This window comes from Hirundo rustica, chromosome Z, assembly GCF_015227805.2.
Source record: "Hirundo rustica isolate bHirRus1 chromosome Z, bHirRus1.pri.v3, whole genome shotgun sequence".
Lineage (NCBI taxonomy): Eukaryota > Metazoa > Chordata > Aves > Passeriformes > Hirundinidae > Hirundo > Hirundo rustica.
In genome coordinates, this window is record NC_053488.1 from 26768237 (window position 1) to 26789177 (window position 20941).

Below are 20941 nucleotides of genomic sequence, written 5' to 3' on the forward strand. Positions count from 1 at the left end.
GTACCTGGAGAAACTTCAATTAATGGTAAATTCCTTTTTTCATTTTAATCTTGTTTGGCTTGGGATTTTAAGGCAGATAAGGCATCAGCATCACAAAATCTCACAGGCTGGAAGGACCTCCTGAGGTCTCCTCGTCCAACCAGCTGCCTGAAGTTGGAAGTATTACAAAGGACTGCTCAGGCTTTGGTCAACTTTTTCGCTTCTTCAAGGACAGAGATTCCACAGCCTCTGTGAGTCCTTGCTGGAGCATACAAGCACTCTCATGGTAATTTTGGTTTTAATTTACATCTAATTGAAATAGTACTTTTTTTTTTTTTTTCTTTTTCTGAAAGGAGTCTGATTCCTTATTCTCTGCATTCTTCAATTACATAGCAAGTTACATGCCTAACTGCCTAAAACAGTAGACTTCCTTTTACAAAATATAAAAAGATATCAGCAAAACCTAGATATATGCTTCTCAGAGCCTGGATTGTTATTTAATCCTAATTTTGGTGTAAATCAGGAACACATAGTCCCTTTTACTTTTGCATCTCTTAGACTTTAAAAGGTCTTAATATCTATTATTTTAAATCAAATAAAATTGAGACTGCAGTTTCAATTGGTTGAGGACAGGCAATATCCAACTATTTTGGAAAACATGTAGGTCATTTTTTAAAAGATGGAAATAAACCAGCCTATGCTTATGTAAAGCTGTTTGGCCTTAATATCTAAAACATACCATGACTAATTCGGCAAGTTATTACCTTCTTCTCCACTAGCAGAACCACAGAACTCACAACTCAGACTGAAAGATCTGACATCAAAAGCATTTAAAGTTATGGGCTGATGAATACAAAGAGTAATGACTGTGGTTACCCAACAGACCTTTCGCAAGTGAGGGATCTGTATCTCCATTAGAGCTCAGATGATTTACAGATGCCAAGGTGCCACATTTCAATTTAATGATATACACATGACAGGAGATTTTTTTATTCCATATATCATATCTATAAGACTTTGCACAGTATTTTATATGAAATAAGAAATGAGTAACAAATGAAACCACAGTCACAAAAGAATCAATGGACAATATCACAAAAATAAGGCTATGATTCAGTTGTTATTGCTGTAAATATCCATCTTTGTATTCCAGAAGTACTCTACCTTCCTGAAAGATGAAGAAAATTTTGAGGCATTCATCACAGTTATTTCCATTCTCAGCTTTCATGGATCAAAATGTTAAGAAATTACAAAAACATTATCAGTTGAAACATTAGATCCTAAAATGCATTGAAACATATGCTCTCCTCAAGGAGCCCCTGGCAGTTTTTCAAATGTAACTTCTGTCATATTACCCATATCAAACTTTCAAATCCAATAAATGGAATCTGTTACATTAGGAAAATAGATAAATAAATAAACCATAAATACTGGGTCAGGAGAATAAAACACTGTATTTTTATTTTCCTATGACAAAATATTAAATTTTAATAATGAATGAAGCATTAATCTACCTACAATAGAGGAGGCATGACATGTCTAATGGACCAAAATTGAGAGCTAGCTGACCAGTATTTCTCAAATTATATTAATCTGCAAACACATCTCAGAGGGACATTTTTGCTTCCAAAAGTTAATCTACTAAGAAAGTGAACAGCCTATAAAATAAAAGAGAAAGGGAAGGGAAAGGGAAAGGGAAAGGGAAAGGGAAAGGGAAAGGGAAAGGGAAAGGCACCAAAAAGCAAGCCAGCAGTGAAGAAGGATAGACATTTTTAAACGTAATGGCATCTAGAAAAGTAATTCCCAAGTATCCACAAAAAACACCCATCTTTAGACAAATCTGGTCTGACAGTGTTTCAAAGCTCTGAATTAAAAACTTTTTTAAAGCTTTCAAATATATGCAGAGATTTAAATGTAAAGTTCCTAATTAGTAGATGAAGACTAAAAATAGCTGGAATTAATTTGATGAATGACAGCTCATAAACATTTTTCTACCAGAAAGGCATAGCATCGCTCAAGAAAAGTTCATTACTCTTGTTGCTAAGAGTGAAATTAGAAATATGAAACTACTCTAAGAAATCCTTGTAAATCATCTGAGAGAAAAATATAGCAACCCTTCTTCTAAAGAGCCTGGTATTAAAAGACATTCATTAACTGTTGTTAGAACAGAAGAGGTTAAGGTCTTTAAATAATTTTCTAGTAAGTTAAAGTTTTGTCTTTCCCTTGTAGAGATCATTTACTCAACTTGCAAACCGTTCTTTGTGCATCACTAATATAAGTAATTTACATTCCTCAAGTCTGTTGAATGTAGAGGAAAGATCAATTTATTTTAAATAGAAAAGGTCACATGAAAGACCCTAATGAAAAATCAAAACATACAGAGTTGTAATGACAAGAATGACAGCACTCTCATTCTTCTCCATGAATTTCATTTCTTCTCCAATAATTTCATTTCAGAGAAGAGCAGAAGCACTTCCTCTACTTTTTTTCATTTTTTCTGAGTTGAATGTCTCCTGACAGAAAGCCTACAATTAATGCTATAGAAAAATCGTATGTAATTAATTGCATCAAAGTGGTATGAGCTATATGAGCATTAACTTTGAGTGATGTGCAAGAGTTCCTCTGCTACTGCTATCAGCTCAGTGATTTTATGATTCCTGTCAGCAATGGATGATGAAACAAAGAAGATAAAGAGAACTAGGCATATTTCTTCTTTGTTACAGCAGAGAAAGGGCTAGTTTAAAGAGACAAGCAATTTAGTGGGTTTGAAAGACATGCTGAACCTAATTACAATGTTCTAATCAATCCTTATTCTTTTAAATTTTTATTTTCTATAATCTCAGAAGCTTAATTCTCTCTAGGTACTTTCCAGAAATTCTTTGAGAGATGAGCAACTTTAAAAAAAGCCCAAGTCCAAAAAAACACTTAAAAATCCCAGCAAACCAACAAAAAACCTCTGTGCTGTGTTGATTCATTAGTATTAAACCCCTGTCATAGAAAATCTGCTATCATATGGAAGAGCAAAAAGAATAGGAATTAATCAGTTACAGAATCCTGTTTCTCTTTAAGATGATGCCTGTATCACCTACCACCTGCTTGGCCCCTAAATACATAAAATGAGAAATACAGAAACATAAAAGCTGTTCAACCTCTCCTGAAAAGGAAAAGAAATAAGATGAAATCTTGACTTGGCTTTCTGTCCTTCAGGCATCAGCAGAAAAAAGAACTGCACTGGCCAACACAAAGCAGGTGTTTGGCAGCAGCTGTAAGCGGGATCACCAGAGTGAAGACTGTGGGAACTTCAAGGCTTGAGCTGAAGGGGTGCTAATGTGAAGTCATAATTTAGACTTTTGGTAAGAGAAGCAGGTAAGACTATTGAACAAACCTTTTCAAATAACAATGGTGCATCTTAATTTTTAGATCTGGGTACTTCATTCAATGGAAGTAGGGTATTTGTGGGGGAAATACATACAGATAATGCCTCCAGTCTTTCAAACCTCTTTTTTTTTTTTTTTTCTTTCCCCCTGTATTCAGAGTTCTAGCACCTGTGTAAGGCTACTGCTAACAATTGAAATTACATAAGGACATAGCGGCTCTAATAAGACATCTTATGCTGGGCTGACCACGGCTAGATGCCAGGTGCCCAACCATGTTGCTCTGTCACTCCTCTCCTCAGCTGGACGGGGAGAGAAAATATAATGAAGGGCTGGTGGGTTGAGATAAGGGTGGGGAGACATCACTCACCAATTACTGTCACAGGTAAAACAGACTCAAACCAGGGAAATTTATTTAAATACAACCAGATCAGAGTAGATCAATAATAAATATATCCAAATCTTAAAACACATTCCCCCCACACCCTCCCTTCTTCACAGGCTCAAATTCACTGTTGACTTCCTTCCCTCCTCCCCACCAGTGGCACAGTGGGATGGGGAATGAGGCTGTGCTCAGTACACCTCCTTATCTCTGCTGTTTCTTCCTCATCACACTCTTCCCCTGCTCCAGCATGGGTCCCTCCCACAGGGCTCAGTCCTTCAGGAGCAGGCTGTTCCACAGTGGGTCCTCCATGTCTTGCTATACAAAAAAACCCTGCTGCTGTAGGCTTTCAGTATTTTCACAAAGCCTAATGGAAGGATTGTTCCTTTTTATTTATTGAAATATATATGTGTATACTGAAAGATATTTCAGAAATCAGCAATTTTATCTCAGATTGGATTGGAGGAATCAGATTATTTGGGCTGGAATAGTGCAATTTGTATACACAATTACAGCTGTATAAGAAGAAAAATCTTTTCCATTGAACTAAAACTAAAATCCTACTCCACAACTTTGAATTCATATATTTCCTCTCTTCAGTTCCTATATCTGGGAACACATTTTTTTTTATCTTAATTCCATTATGTTATTTCTCTATTGGTAATTTGCCATATATATGTTACCTTTTTTCCCTTTTAGTACTTGCTAATACTGTCAATGATTCCAAATTTATTATAATTTGAAGGTTTTTGTTGAGCTATTTACAATCCTAGTACCTAGTACAGTCTTCAGTCTGATGATGATGCTTTAACTGTAGGCTTTATCCTTGAAACTCTCCCCGTCATGGTCATTGGCACACACGTTAGTATTAAGGACACTAGTTATTTTTTAATTAATTTTGACAGAGAGGACTTTTACTCTAAATCAGTCAAGCAGTTAATCCTGTACAGTGTTGATCCATGGTCCAAGGGAGACCTTCCCAATGAAAGAGAATTTCTACCTTTGCACAAAGGACTGGTAGCCCTGATCAGGAAAGACCAGAGCAGACCAGAGGAGTACAAAGTCCATTCTGCTGAGGGAGATGAAAATAATTAAGGCACTTTTTAAGGTAACAGAATAGAAACTAAATATGGATAGCCAGGTTAAAGCTTGCATGTGAGCTCAGCTTTATAATTTAAGACCAGTTTAAGAGAAAATATCTTGGTAATAACAATGAATATATATTTAAATATTTTATTTTATTACTTCAGAAACTGAAAAGTGAAATGCACGAAGACTTGGCCCTAGAGGGCACTTGCAGTCAATGGCGTACATGTCTACATACTCAGGTTTAGCCCATTCCCAAATTATTTTGTAAAACAGTTATTGAATTAAAGCAAAGAGACTTAAGTTATTGGAAAGGAATCACCATATTCTTCCTTTTCTCAGTTGTCTGTTATTGGACATGTAGGGATGAGTAGATTTTTGGTTAGAATTACTTTTGGTTTAATATTGTTTCATTCTGAGAACAATTAGAATGATGCTTCTAATTTTTTATGTATGATCACAGCAGGTGGCTAAGATGCAGGTGGGGCATGCAGGACATTTTCTTGCAGAGCAGAACAAAAATAGTTAACATTGTCTCCTTTCTGCATCTGGATTCTCTAATAACTATTTCTGAGTGTATTCTTTATTATAGCTCACCATTTTCATCAAAAAGGTAAAAATTTAATTTGCTTAGAAACATCTGTTTTTTAAATTGGGCTGCTATAAAATACCCAGATCAAAAGCTCTTGGAAAGAAAAGCAATTAAAACAATCTAGCAGCAGTACTATAAAAAACTCTCCTCCTCAGGATTCTATGCCAAAGAGGTTAATATTCTTCCCCCAAAATTTTGTTTTCTGAGGTTGGAGGGATACTACCCAGCTAATTCAATGAAAAGAACAAAGAAGATAAAGGCAGAAACTATCTGAAGAAACTCATTTTAATATACTCATCATTCACAGATATATTTCATAGCTTGTAATCAGAAAATATTGGGTTTGAAGCCCTTAAACAAATGTCTACATTTCTCAGTGTCTCTGAAACAGCACACATTTATTGCATTCTTTTTCTGTTGGTCACAAAATATGTGACCAACAGAATAATGTCAAATAGCCATAGTATATGATCCCCACAACAATAATTCATAAAATAGAGGTATCAAAAATAGGTTTTCTGGTTGCATTTTCTATCTACTGCAAATGCAATATTTAATGCAAATACAATATAAGGAAGTTGATTTACCCTTCTCCATTATTGCAATCATAAACAAAGGAAATACAATATTTCTATGAATATCTATTTGCTCAGGTTAGTGAAAACAAAGGTCGATAATTATTTGAACAGGGTAATAAAATGAAAAATGAAAGTGTTTTGTAATGGATTATTACATTTTATGACCATATATTTATTTTACATAATTCAAACTGTTTCATCCCTACTGTGTGTAAGAAAATAAACTCTAATATGTAGGTATTAATTATAAAATGGAGTCAGATTCAGACAATCAGCTTAATGAAACAACGAGGAAATTTAAATTTTCCTGGTTTTCACAGGTTTATATTTAGGACAGACTGAGTGGACAATTCAATGGAAGGAATACTTGGGGTGGGCTTTGGCTCAAAGGAAAAACAGCTATTTTGTACAGCCTTGGATTCAAACTGATCCCAATTTCAGTCTCCCTTACTGTAGATAATTACTAAAAGCAGAGAACACAGATTCAACATTAATGTAAACATGTGCTATACCAGTAAAACTGATCAATTAAAGAGATTACTTTTGCCCAGTTTACCAGAAAAAGAATTGTCTCAAGGATAGAAGACTAAGGGCAGAAGAAATTGATGGTTTGATACAGCTTTGAGTCAGACCATCCCATTCACAGCTTTCCTGAGATTTTTGAGCAACAGGTTCAACTTCTCTCAGCCCATTCCTACCAAACACAGAGATACCAATTTCTCCATTCATTATGTACAAAGCTGAGAGGCTCCCACAGAAAGGGACTTGTAACAATAATGGAACTGAGATCCAGTAATGGAATCAACCATTCTATGGTGCAGTGACAGTGCCACAGAATCACACGAATCAGAAGGCTTGTCCTGCCCAACTCCTGGCAGTGCCTAGGACAGCACTTATAATCCTACCATGTGCTGAGAGTCCTATATCTTTATTCAGTCTGTCAGTCTTGGCCTATGAACCGTTCCCTGCGGTATAGAATCCTAGGATACGTAAATACAGACTTTGACCTCTCCAAAGGAGAGAGTGGAAGGAAATAGAAAAACAGTGTTTCAACTCTAGTAAATAGTTGTTTGAATGGAATAAGGACTCAGCTCAAGTTTAGTCAGTGCCGCTGATCAATTTGGTTTCTTCCTAGCCATTTATGGAAAAATAAATTAAGGAGCACTGGAAAGGTCTAAAATTACACTGCCACTTTTGTTCTAAAAATATTTGACAGATATTTATCAATTTTCATGTTTTCCAGTAGGAGGTAAAATATGTAAACCCAGTTAAAATAAGTCAGTGTCAGGTTGGATAGAACATTGAACAACCTGTTCTGGAGGAAGCTGTCCCTGTCCATGGCAAGGCATTCAAACTAGATGTTGTTTCATGTTCCTTCAAACCCAAACCATTCTAGGATTCTAAGGTTCTATAATTTGTTATTACTCTAAACATTATAGAGTTATATATTTAATTTTTCCAGGACCCTTCTCATTCTTCTCATGTTTTATTATCTCCATTAGATTAATTACTCATAAATGTCCCATAGGAAAAGGCTACTTGAACAAGTGTGCCTTGTGTTTTTGTTACAGCAATATGGTTGTTGTACACAGGTGATGTTTATCCTGTTCCTGGAGGGGTTTTATTTTGTCCACTGGCAGATAGGAAGGGTCAGGAAATAGGGCTTTGGTTTTAACCCTGTGCCCTGTGCTGGAATTCTTAGGAGACAGCTGTATGTTGTGAGATTAGTAATGCCATCAGACACAACAAAATAATGAACCGGACTCAACAAACAAGGCATTGGTGGCATGTTACCATCAAAACTGAGAACCGAGAGGTTATTTTCCTTAGTAACTTAATCCCAGAAGCTATTATGGTGATACCACAAGATTTATTTTACTGGGATAAAAATACATGCATTACAGAACTGAGTTAATTATTTCCTAGAATCATAAACTATCTTGAGCTGGAAGGGATATATAAGGATCATCAAGTTGAACTCCCTCTTATTATATTAACCCTACCTCCATCACTGTTATAACTACCCCTTACAGAGAACCAACACATTTCTTGGCATTTCTTGGAACAAGGAGTCACCTGACTTTAATTATTCCTACAGTCTTTTTTCTTCATTCTTCTTCCACAAGTGTGAAAGAATAGCTGCTACATGATAGAATTATTTTAATTATTTGCATGCAATAAAAACGTTAAAAGCAAGTTTAATTTTAACAGTAAATAGGTTTTTTGGCCAAGTTATACTTTTCCTTTTAGCTATAAGATGGCAACAGATGGTTAAAAGAAAATTTGGTTCTGTACTATTATTTCTCCTATATCCACTGTATAATCAATGAAGTGATACTATTTTGCCACCAGGAATTAAAAAAAAAAAAAAAAAAAAAAAAAAAAATCTAATGGAAGCAATTAAAATATATGAATAATACTGGCACCTCTTTATTATCTTTCAGGTGCACTCAGAGATACCAAACACATTAAGTGGTAATGATGCAGATACAGTTATTTTCCAGTTGACATGATTATTTCTGTGGCCCAGACACATTTCTCTTGTGTTTTGAAGCCCTTCACACTAATTATTGGATTTGAGAAATAAAGTAAATAGATATATGAAATTACCTCACCCCTACTATTGAAAGACATGGATAAGAAGGGCATTTCCATGGTCTGCAACACTACTCAAAGTTATATGAGTTATTCTTAATTTTCTGCTGTGTTCTGTAGACTAAGGGAAGGATGGTATAAAGAATAGACTTCTAGGACTACAGACACAGAAGTGGTTCACCTTTTTTTAATGACCTTTGTGTGAGGCAGTCTTCTCCATGTTTACATTGTCAAAATGTCAAAATATCCTTGTGCTCACAAGATATTTACTGCATATTGAAAGAAGGTCATTGTTCCTTAGTCTCACCTAAGTCTTGTGATGCTGGTGTCTTCACCTGAGCTTTTGTTTTCCAGCCTCTGTGGTTCTTCTGTTTTTTGGAGACTTACTGCATAGTAAGGTCTTCCTAGAAATTTAGATGCTATCAGGAATCTATTTACATCTGGAAAGGATATGCATCTGAAAAATCAGATTCATATCTGTGGTGTATGAGCAAAAATCCTAAATTGCTTGAGCACAATTGTTTGAAACTAACATTCACTGAAACACAGAGGAGTCATGATGCGTTGCAAGTCACAGTATTATTAACAATACTTATAATAAACTGGGAGTCTGAATAGAAATTAAAAGTAAGCATGAAACAACATAATAGACTTGGCTGAAGGGGACCTTGACATTCCTTTGTTCTTTATAACTCTTAAATGCTAGATCTGGAAAGGCCCTGTGTGGTGTTTAGAGTAATCATAGAATCACAGAATCATTTAGGCTGGAAAGACCTCTGAGATGTGGTTAATGTGTAGGACCTGGTACTTGGTATTGCAGAACCCCAGTTTGGTTGATTTACTAGAGCTGTGGGCTTCAGCAGGGATCAAAAGTCAGGAAATATTTCAAGCATTCAAGATAAAACGTTTGTCCCACTAAATAAAAATTCAACAGTTAAGATATGGCTTTACAATCTATATCCAAGTTTATATTGTTATCTTCAACAGTAGCAAAGTGAGAGAATCTGAAGGTAACCAAAGTACTGAGTGTGTACTGTGGTGGTGGGTTTTGATAAGTTACTGTTAAGTTTTTGTAAAATTACTCCCCATGTTTGTTCCTGTTACCCACTGGATGGTTTGATTGTACCCCAGGTTTTCCCCTCCCCCTCACTGCTGTCCATCACTCCCCAGACACACCAGTTACTTTATTCACCTGATATCTATTCCCCCAAACCACTACCCTTATTTCCAGAGGGTTCTCTGTCCATCCTAAGCCCCTCCTGGGTTCTCCCCTTTCCCACAACTCCCCACTGGTGCACGCAACCCTTTTCACGCCCCTTGCCTTCCCTATAGGGTGTTAGACTGTGGGTCCCTCCTCTCTCACCTCCCCATTTTGTTTCTGATTGGTTGGAAAAATGTAACCTCCCCTTGAACCTCCCCCAGTTAAAAGAGAATGTAAGGGCGGGTTTTTCAGTGGTGAATAAGCCTCTGAGAAGCACATGGAAACTCTCTCTCAGTCCTTTGTCCCAATCCAAGATGCACCACATGTGAGAATTGTAGCGTTCTGCTCAGTGCTGCTGAGCTGAGCTGATAACACTGCTATCTGAACTCAAGGAACAGCAAGCACAGAGGTGGCCACTCAGGCACAGAGCCAGGGTGTGAGAGCTAGCCTGGCAATCTGGCCCGTAGTATCAGTGTACGAGACAGAGACATTGATGGGATGCAAACTAAAAGAGTAGATTTAGATTTGATATAAAGAGGAAGTTCTTGGTTTTGAGGGTGGTGAGGTCCTGGCAGAAGTTGTCCAAAGAAGTGGTGGCTGCCCCATCACTGGAAGTGTTCAAAACCAGGTTGGACAGGTCTTGGAGCAATCATGGATAGTGGAAGGTGTCCCTGCCCATGGCAGGGGTGGAAAAAGATGATCTTGAAAGTTTCTTCAACCTAAACCATCCTCTGAGTCTATGACTGTATGATTCTATGACTGATTATTAATTATGGAAAAAAAGCTGGTACTATTATTCAAGGAAATATATTGCTGGTTTTAAGATTTCTTTTATGATGACACATAGTGTCTGCACTATTTTCTGCGCCCATTATATACTTGTCCTGGTGAGAAATGGTGTCTCCTTTCCAAAAGGTGTCTGGATTTCATTAATACATACTGTGTTTCTGTATGCTGGGAGTCCTTAAGGGTCCCCACCTGTTCAAGGCAGGAATGGGGTAACAGCATAACTTCCTTTCATTTAATTGTTTTGCTGTGCATTGTGAATATGACTGCTTTTATACACCAGATAACTGCCTGTATTTCTAAGCATGCACCATCATCATACAATTTATCTTATTCACCTCATTATTTCTGGCACCTGAATAAAAGGTGTTTTTATTGCTCTCAAATATTTGCTTTCTTAGCCTGATTGGTCTATAAGCCCAACAGTTCACCCTTTGATTGTATTGAAACTCTGCCCCTCCTTCTGCCCCTCCCATGTGATCAGGCAATCAATAAAGAAGTATAGAGTTTTGTTTAATTATTTTAGTGTCTAAGTACTACACTGCTTAGCAATAATAGCCCAGCGATTTGAGCTGGAAAAAGGAACAGTACCTTTCCTAATTTAAAAAAGTTCAAGAGAAAATTTCCTCCAAATGGTGTCATCAAGATAATACTTGATTTATGAAAAGGATGGTAATGTTGGTTTAACAAAATGGTACAGAGGAAGTGGTTTATTTAGTCCATAAAATGAGTAATTTTTAATCGGGATGACCAGTTAAAGCTGAAGAGATGAAAAATCCAAAAATTTTCAAACAGCTGAGCAGATGAATACAGATGTCACTGCTGGGAAAAGAGGACTTTGACTATAAATATCTGAAACTTGAAAACTAAACAAAGAGTATCTTAGAAGAGATTAAAAAAAATTAAATTAAATTAATTTTTTAATTGAGAGGAATAAGATTCAAAAACTACATGTTTGTTGCCTCTTGAATGCAGTGTCCAGAGCTTTGAGCTCAGAAATGTTTGGGGATTTCCCAAGCTGCCCCTTCAGCTAAAACGCATTTTCCTTTTCAAAAAAATTTAAGAGAAAAAAGTTAGAATTAAATAAGTGACTTAGGTAAAAGCTCAGGAGGTACAAAGGAAACTAGGATGCTTTTGGGGAAAACATGGAAAACACAGTACAGTTATCCACATTGCTCACTGGCAACAGAACCTGTCTCACTCTAGTCTCTGATCATGTTTGGGATTTTCCAAAAGGCCAAAATTTTGCAAGGTAATGTGTTAATTGTTAACTGATGTGCACGGCTAAAGTTAGTGCTCAAGCCATTGTTCAGCTCTTCCACCTTTTTTGACCTAATTGAGATCTCTGAATATTCTCTGGAGCAAACACAAAAATAAAACAAACAAAACCAAACCCCTAGGTGCTTTAAGTCTGAGGCAACAGCTGAGCAGAATATTCTTTTTTGTATATGTGTGTTTGTGTGTGTGTGTGTGTATATTTATTTATTTATTTGTTTGTTTATTTATTTATTTATTTATTAACCTTAGCAGCTTCTGAATAGGAAATGTGAGGATTGGAAGTGGGGATGTCTGATCACTCAGAATACTTCAAGCTGTATTTGGTGATATGGTTTTACACATGGCCAGCATGCAATAAGCCCAGTGAAGATGTATCAGGCCTGAGGGTTGACCTGCAAATTCTCAGAGTAGCTTAATAATAGTGAGACAACTTCTCTGGACATGCTTTGTAAAAGAAAAGGTTTTGATAATGACAAAAATAATAAACAATATCAAGCAAAGAAATGTAAGTTGAACACGGTGCAGCTAGAACTCTTGCACTGCTAAAGCCATCCAAAAAAGTGCTGGGAAATTCTGTGCAGTCCTTTGAGTACTGAGTGGTCCAGGTGGGCTTTTTGGCATCTTGCCCAATGAAATTGGCAACAGGTTTTGAGGTACAGGTTCAGGAGTCCAACCAGTATATCTGCTTGGCACCTGGCCAGTTACTGGGAAAAGAGCATTGAATTTTCTGTGTCTTTTACTTTATAAGAACAACAAGGGGTGAGTCTTAAACCTTTCCTTATATGGAAGCACCTGCTCAGGTGTGGGAGTGCATTCCTACAATTCAGTCTTCTACCACTTATGTGGATATTTAGTTCCATTTTTCAGTTCACAAACCATTCTGAACCTTCTCAACTATCTGTGGAGCTGTCCACTCAAACATCTTAGGCAAGATTTATGCAAGGTGTAAATTTTTGTGCAGCTGTTATTGCTAGCAAATAAAAATGAGATTCCTTACAAATGAAAAGGTTGGCTACGATTTTTAAAGAGCAAGACAGTAAATGTCAGTAAGCTGTGGTTTTTCCTTTTCAGATGTTGTGTTTTGCTGACATTTAAGCCCCGAGGTTTGCCATGAGAGGATTCACTTGACTGAGCATAGACCTCTGTGTTGTATAGGTTTATGTTTGTGCTGGTCACCTTAGCTAATTACAGATGAAGATGAGGTATAAGGAGCTCTAGAAGTCAATCAGTGTTTCACCCCAAAGCTTATCTCTAGTTTCCTTCAAATCTTTACATTTTCTTATATCTTTATTCCTCTTAGCTCAAAGTCAGTGTTACTCTTCACATGGCTGATGGAAAAATGATCTTATTTCCCAAGCGAAGCAGAAGGAAAGGATGGAGAAAAATAATCACATACAGGGGGATGAGAAAGGGAGAGACAGCATTTTCTAGCAGCTTTTTATGTTTTCCTCCCTTTGTTGGGCTGGAATATCTACTCTCTCCAAATTATTGTCAGTCAAAGGGACAGTTTCCATGTGGGAAATTACTATTTCATCTCATGCTAATCTTTAGAAAGCTGTAAAATTGTGTAGAATTTTATTTTCCCATCATTCTATCTCCTCTCTTTATACGTGATCTTTGTTCCTGTGTGTTTATTACATGTAAGTGTGTCACAGTTCACATGTCAGTTTACAAAAACTGCAGAAACTCCAGATACCAGAGAACTCTTTTATTCCAAAGGCTGGACAAGAACAATGGATAAAATCCCATTTCTCCCTGACCACTGTTGTGACAAATTTTAGGAGAGGTTTCTTCAGTTGCCTGGAGAACTGGAATTGTTGGTTGCTGACTCAGGCGTGAGTTTAGGAAATTCCTTAATTAACAGTAGCTGTCATAAGTTGTTGCCTCCTTCTCCAAAGTTAACAGCAATCTGGGGTACTGCAACAGGACTGTGGATGCAAAAGAACCAAGATTTTTTCATCTTTGCTTCATTTCTATGTATGACTTCTCAAAAATAAGGAATTACTTTTAGAACAGAGAAAACATTCTCCGGTTTATGACAGAGCAGGTACTTGCAGAGCATGGTGAGAGGGTGTTCTCAGAGCTATGCAAACATGGGGCCCCTCAGCTTCCAAAAGGGGAAGAGTTGGAGAGATCTCTGATTCTCCACCTTGTTTCCAAGTCCTTTCAATATAGCTTTAATGTTTTTATTAACACACAATATGCACAATTGTGTATACACAAATATGGCACACATATAGGTTGCTGCAAGAACTGCTTAGTACTGTTGGATGCAATTTTTCCCTCCAGATGAATTTAGGACTTTCATTTAGCTCACTTTTGTTTCCAAGCCCTCTGAAAATTCTCAGCTACTAGAACCGGACCATAGCTCCCAGTACCAGACCAGCTGAGCATCTCACACATGATCCAGCTCTTGCAGTTCCTCAAATTTTCTATTATTTGTGTCAGGAAAATGGACAAATCTAAAACTAAACCCATTTAAAACTGCTTATCTTTGTATGCCACCACCTTCTAGACTTTCCCCCCCCCCCCCCCCCCGCCATTTAATTTCAATATTTTTTCTCTTCCTTTTATGATATAATAGTATATTGCTTAGGAATTGTAGCTTGTTTTTACATGGTGTTAAAATCTAGAATGAAATGCCAAGTTATCTGTTGGTAGAAAAAAATAACTCAAATAAATTGTGACAATAGATAAAAAAAAGGAAGTAAATATTCATGAGCATTTTAAAATTTGAATTTACAAGAAATAAATACAGTGAATTGCTTTGGGGAAAATATGCAAATACTATGGAAACAATTATTAATGCTCAGGTTATAGATTCCAAATTTTGTGATTCATTGTTTAAAAGGTTGCACAGAGCTTCTATCTCTCATGAATAATAAAACCCCACATTTTAGAGCATCTGGATTTTATTTTTGAGAAAAAAAAAAAAACACCAACCCACTTTAGCAATTATGGAGACATGTGGAACTAGTCCACATATATCTACTTAAAATTGCATTGGGAAATAAGCTTGATGGTTATTTCTGACCCATCTTTTTCCCATAATTGTATAATAATATATGCATTTTGGGCCTGCAAGTATTCCCCTGGGTGCACTTGATCTGCCTCAAATGACCAACCACAGCCCCCACACTCACCCTGCAGCAGAGTTTATGGGGAAGATGTGCTGTCCTTCTCACGGAGGGAAAATTGGGCTGCCCATTTCTTTGGGTTAAAAGGAGAAAAAGCTCTCAGAGCTGCAGGTGTGATAAGGCAGTAGCTCCAAGACAACAGAGCTTTTGTGCCACATGACAGAGCAGGGTGAATCCTTTGCTCTAATTAAGAATGGCATTGCTCCTGGTGTCTAGACAGTGAGTTTCATTTATAAGCAGAAGCTGATGCACAGATAGTTTCTTTATTTTGTCCTATAAATCTGTTTGTATGGGGTTTTGTGACATAATACTGAATGCATGTAAATAAACCACATCAGTAGGGTGTGTAGTCTAGACAAGATGTGGCAAATAAATATGAAAACATGTGTGTGTGCATCTGAAAGAGAGAAAAGTCCCTTTTCATTGTTAGGTTAGTTCTTAGAGCAAATGTTGCCTGGACAGGTTGTGGACTCTGCATCCCTGGATTTTCTCCAGACCAAGTTGGATGGGGCTCTGAGTGCTGACCCTGTGGTAGTTACCCTACCCATGACAGAGGTGTTGAAACTTGATGGCCTTTAACATCTCTTTCCACACAAACCATTCTATGATTCTGTCTTGTGAAATGAGAGGAGAAAGAAATTATGGTGTTTCTCATAAATATGGAATCGTATCTGAATAATTATCTTGAGCACAGAGGATTTCAAGAGGCATGTTTATGGCACTGCTTCATGCTTACATTCATGCATGCTGTTTTAAAAAATATTGAAGGCCTCTTTATTCTCTACTTGTCTGTAGCATCTGAGAAATACACCTAAGGGTGTCAGTGGATGTACACAATCAAAGGCAAAGTTGTTAGGAGAAAATAAATTTCCAAACACTGTTCCACAGCTTGCTTTCTATCTAGTGATCAGCTCCTTGCTGTAAGCTTCATTCCAGAAGTAACTTTTTACCTGGTCACAGGTAAAAATTTTGGTGCCTTCCACAGATTCCTATTTCTGAAAAAAAAAATAGTGCAGGTCTGTATTTTTTCAAGAGCAAACTTGAAGACATTAATTTTTAGAGGTAGTTGATAGTGTGAGTGTTAATAACGTTTGGAGTGATTTAAATTTGAAAAACAGTAGAGTAGTTTCTTGAAGATATTTTTCAAGATATTTTTTATAACATGTGAAGTTCAGTGCTACAAAATGAACACACAATTTGATTTTGGGCAAGAAATTTTTCATTTAACAGTGTAGTTAGGGGAAAAAAATTGCTTAGTTACCATAGAATTGTAGAATCACAGACTGGTTTATCTTGAAAGAGACCTTAAAGATTATGTAGTTCCAACCCCTCTTCCAGGGGCAGGGGTTTGATAACAGCACATAGGCAAAATAATTTGGGGAACAGCAAATCATTCCCAGCACATATATATGTCATGACTGATATTGAGTAGTAGCTGTACACTTGTGCCAATCTTTCTTTAAGACTTAAGGGCAGAATGACACCAAATTCTCTGCAGTTTTTTCTCTCCCTAAATCCTTGCATATGATTTAGCTGTAAAATCCATATCTACAGACTATCCCCCAAATACAGCTACTGCATAGTCAATATGAGGTGTGGGGGGGTTGTTTTTTTTGTTGTTGTTGGTTGGTTGGTTGGTTGGTTGGTTGGTTGGTTGGTTGGTTGGATTTTTTTGGTTTGGTTTTTTTTTTTTGGTTTTTTTTTTTTTTCCTTCTCTTTATTTTGATGTTTAACCAGTTCATCAACAATGGAATGGAAATTCATGTGCACATGGAGTTCAGAGCCACCTGTCCAAAGTGTTTGACATGATAGCAGTCATTAAACACAAAGTGAACTCCCTGCAGATGTTACACACATTTCGTAACACAGGGATTTGATGGACCATATTTTCAAAGCAGTCTCTTTTTCATTCAGTGAAATCTAATGTGAGTTGTCATGTTATATCCAGAAATCTAGGTATCTATGTTATTTGCAAATGTATTTTATTGTGAAAAGTGCCAATTTTTCTGGGTGTTTTGGGGTTTGGGGGGGGGGGGGGGGTGTGTGTTTGGTTTTGGTGTTGTTTTTGTGGGGTTTTTTGTTTTGTTTTGTTTTGGGTGTTTTTTTGTTTTGTTTTGTTTTGGGTTGTTTTGTTTTGTTTTGTTTTGTTTTTTCTTTAATATATGTGTGTATATATATATATATATATATAAGGTTTGCAGCTTGGCTTTTCTGTATAATGAATAACATCCTGGAAAACCCATGCTAAGTTGATGTGGTAATGGATGGCCAAATCACATTATACATAATGGCTAATTATGTCTATTAGAAATGCTACTTTCATAAACAAAAGATGATCATCACAACTTTTTTGATCAGAGTCTATTAAAAATTGGGAGTACCAAGTTTAAGTGAAGGTATTTATTTAATGGCAGAAAAATTCTTGTAATAACCTGTAAAATCTGTTTCACTGTGAGATATAGCTGGTGAGAAGACTTTTGTGAAAGTGCATGCCAAGTATACCAGTAAGCCTGAGGATGTTTTTAAAAGTCCCTCTCTGCTGTGCTGAAACTTATCAGAAAGTTCAAAGATAAACTAAGACAAGACTGTGCTTACATCATCAGTCTCAGGCCAGAAAGAGGAAGTGCCAAGTACATGGTAGGTTTGTTGTGAAGCCAGCTGTACTTTCTGTTTGCCCACCAGACAGTAAAAGTGCATCAGAGAGTGAAGAGTCATGCTGAAGGTGCAAGTGTGGCACAGACACTCATGAAAAATGTTTTATAAAAGCAATTAATTTATTGGGACCTTAGCACAGAACAGTGTTGACTTGAGGTATCCAGTCTTTCCAATGGGGTGGTCAATCCCTGTCCAGACAGCAGCAGCAGCAGCATATCTAGATCAGGTATCACACCACAGAGTTTTTCCCTAACCTCACGTTTGTTCAACTAGACATCAAAGCCCCATCTCCCAGTTATGGTGTTTACCAGCACTTTAATTCTCGATTTTGTGGTTTGAGAAGTATCACAGAACTGCAGAATAGTTTGGGTTGGAAGGGACCCTAAAATTCACCCAGTTCTACCCACCCTGCCACGGGCAGGCACAACTTCCTCTATCCCAGGCTGCTCAAAACCCCATCCAGCCTGGCCTTGGACACTTCTAGGGATCAGACAGCCACAGCTTCTCTGGGCAATTTGTGCTAGGGCCTCACCACCCTCACAGGTAAGAAACTATGAGGAAGATGGTACCTGTGACCTGTTACAACCTCTTAGAAAGTGTGTGAAGCATCATCATCCCTTTCTGGTGTTCCCATACTGATGCTCAGGGCTCGTAAACAGTTAGACCCAAATATATCTGAATCCACAAGAGAATTGTTTCATTATGTGAGCTATAGAACAAACAGCAGTTACTCCTATTCATATAAAAACATGGAAAATTTTATGTAAACTTCAGGATTTTCAAATTAGCTCTGATTAAGATGTTTCTGTGCTGAATATCTCACTCAAGAGATGTTTTAAGTCTCTGAGCTCTACAATCGCCTCTTGGAGGACTGAAGAGGTCAAAAGAGAAGAGATTAAGACCCCTCCCCTTGCAATGAAAGACATTCACACAAGAATATTTTTATAAATTGTTTCAATCCTTTCAAACAGACAGCAAGAACCTATTTCAAGAATTTCACACTGAACTGAGTTCTGGGCAATGTAAGCCAAACAGTGCTGAATGTTTCTGTCTCCTTAATATTTAAATTCAGAGTTGGTCCTGTACAAGCATAGAAGTATTCTGATTTCTTTGATTCCTTTGGAAAAATTCCAAGGAAGCGAATTTACACTTTTAAATGGATTATGCATTTCAGTGTTTCAATGTGCTCTATTTTTACCCTTGGTTAGAAGTGGTTGCAAAACAATTATGGTGTTTCAGACAACTTCCTTTACCCTAGTTAGAAGTTGTAATATCTGATATTTCAGAACATTTTCAGTTGCTGGAATGAATCTTGTTTTGGTTCGAATACATTATTTAATAAAATTAAATAAAATTTTATAATTATAGCATTTTAAATAAAATTAAATGGTATAGATATATCAGTTGCATAACCCAATTTTTTTTTGTGTACTTTTCTCCAGTAATTATCTTGGCTGCCTTACTCTATTTTTCAGAAATGCACTTAACAATATGAGCTAACCAACTAATCTGTATAAACAATTCTATTTACTTAACAGCACTGAATCAAAAATTCTATATAATCAGCTGGGATTTAAAAAAAAAAAAAAAAAAAAAAAAAAAAGGAGGCTTTTAAGCTCTTCTTGATACTTGTTCTAATTTGGACCTTGAGACTTGTTTTAATTTAGGTAAGACTTGAACCCATCCAGAATTTCCAGTAGAGAATTTCTTAATAACACTGGCCGCCATTTACATTACTGATTCTGCTGCTGAATAATGTAAAATGCATGAAGAGATTTAGGTGGGAAATCTGAACATAAGGTTACTTTTCCTGGCATGAGAGCCTAAAGATGGATTTATCTCTGGTCTCTCCAGTTGTGCATTGGCAGTTTCCAAAGTAAGGCTTATGAAAAAAGAGTCCTCAAAGTAACATTTTCCCTGAGATAAGCAACTTGTCTGTGGAGAAGAGAAAAAAACTTGAAACTATACCCATAACATGCATTCTGAATACTTTCTCTCACAACAAAACCAAAATTTTAATAAATAAACAAACAAATAAATAAATAAATAAGTTGGGAAGACACAATTTTCCTTTACCTTCCAAGAAGAGTCCTTCTCAGTGGTGTAAGAGCAATACCGTGGATGCCTTTTAACTTTGGAACTTTTTTCTTTGTTTATGAAATGAGCTGTTTTAATCTGTTGTTGCATAATCATCTCAGATTCAGTTCATCTCCACTTCTCCCTGTTTGCTGGGGGAGCATCCTGAAGCTGTGGAGTGGGAGCTGGTCCAGAATGAAGTGGGTACTGCTGAGACATCAGACATGCACTGCAGACCCCACAGGGACCTTTCACAGGAGATTTCAGGTTCCCCTCTGGGAATAAGGGGTCTGAAACTCTCTGTCTTTAGATGAAGTGTCAAAAATTTGCCCTATTTTTTGACAGGTCTCTGGAGTTCCTGGTATATCACGTAAGAAAGTGAGATAGAGGGTAACCTTGTAAGCTATCTTGCATATCTCTTGTAATTTGCATGTATGATAAAAAAAGTGGATGTATGACAACTAATTAGAAAATTCCCTTGCTAAAAAGCTTATCTCTTTATGTTCAGCACAACCTTGGTTGACTCAAATTGGGTACTCTTTTGCTCTCCAAGATAAAAAGAATTACAACACAGAAACACCCTCACAACCTGCTACTCTGACAGTCATAAAGTTTGAGAAAAAAATGATTTATCACCAACTGGCTTCTGATTTCTGGGGCTGTGTGTGAAATCATCCAGCGCATCTAAACAAACTGAGCTCTTGGTTGAGCAAGGGAATATGTGATGTGTGTAACTGCATCTCAGCATGAAGTTTGGGATGTGCTGTGAAGTGCACCATTATCCAAAATAAACAGCTGGCTCCATTAGGAGTTAAGAAAGGCAACTGATAACAAGCCTGTTCTCCCTAGGATAATAAACATCTATTGACTTAGCAGGTAATAATTCAGAAAAGCTAAATGGATTCTTGCTATTCACTCCAGACTTGTTTAATGGTAACAACTGAAGATTAGTTTCTACTCCAAATTACTGCTAATTGAATCTTGCTCTCTGTGTTTGTTTCTAGCTTTATCTGACTCTTCAGGCTTATCTGCAGCTCTGTAAATGTTTGGTGTTAATTCCAAAACAGTGGCAATAAAATTCATTGTGCTTCCCACATCCTTTTCCATTACTCATGTGTACTCCATTTTTTATTCACTGATACTTCAAAGAAAATTACATAAGGTGGAAATACCAGCATTACTGACACAGAAACAGCTGAAACAGATGGGGTTCTAATTTGAA